The sequence below is a fragment of the Sinocyclocheilus anshuiensis genome, unplaced genomic scaffold (genome assembly GCF_001515605.1).
Source record: "Sinocyclocheilus anshuiensis isolate Anshui unplaced genomic scaffold, SAMN03320099.WGS_v1.1 scaffold1643, whole genome shotgun sequence".
NCBI classification, from domain to species: Eukaryota; Metazoa; Chordata; class Actinopteri; order Cypriniformes; family Cyprinidae; genus Sinocyclocheilus; species Sinocyclocheilus anshuiensis.
Window position 1 is genome coordinate 63,073 of NW_015549657.1, and position 638 is coordinate 63,710.

General features: G+C 48.4%; 1 pseudogene; it reads right to left on the reverse strand.

Moving 5' to 3' along the window:
* Positions 1-638, reverse strand: part of LOC107660250 (E3 ubiquitin/ISG15 ligase TRIM25-like) — a 5,468-nt pseudogene that overhangs the window by 3,440 nt on the left and 1,390 nt on the right.

Here is a 638-nt window from a genome sequence, read left to right on the forward strand (position 1 = left end):
GAGGTTAAAGAGCTGGCTGTCTGGTGCAGTCTTAACAACCTGGAGCTTAACACGCTCAAAACTGTGGAGATGATAGTGGACTTCAGGAGGAACCCCCCTGCTCTCCTCCCACTCGCCATCATGGACAACACTGTAACAACAGTGGAGTCATTCAGGTTCCTGGGCACCACAATCTTTAAGGACTTGAAGTGGGACACTCACATTGAGTCCATTGTGAAAAAGGCCCAGCAGAGGCTGTATTTCCTTCGCCAGCTGAGGAAGTTCAGCCTGTCACAGGAGCTGCTGAAACAGTTCTACTCTGCTATCATTGAATCTGTCCTCTGCACTTCAATAAGTGTCTGGTTCAGCTCAGCTACCAAATCTGACCTCAAAAGACTACAGTGAATCATTGGTACGACCCTCCCTTCTCTCCAAGAACTGTACTCATCCAGAGCGAGCAAAAGGGCTGCCAAAATCACTCTGGACCCCTCACATCCAGCACACTCCCTCTTTGAACTGTTGCCATCTGGTTGACGCTACACAGCACTGAGCACCAGAACGACCAGACACAGGAGCAGTTTCTTCCCTCAGGCCATCCATCTCATGAACACTTAACAATAACTGTGGAACACACACTATTTATTCACTCATACACTTAT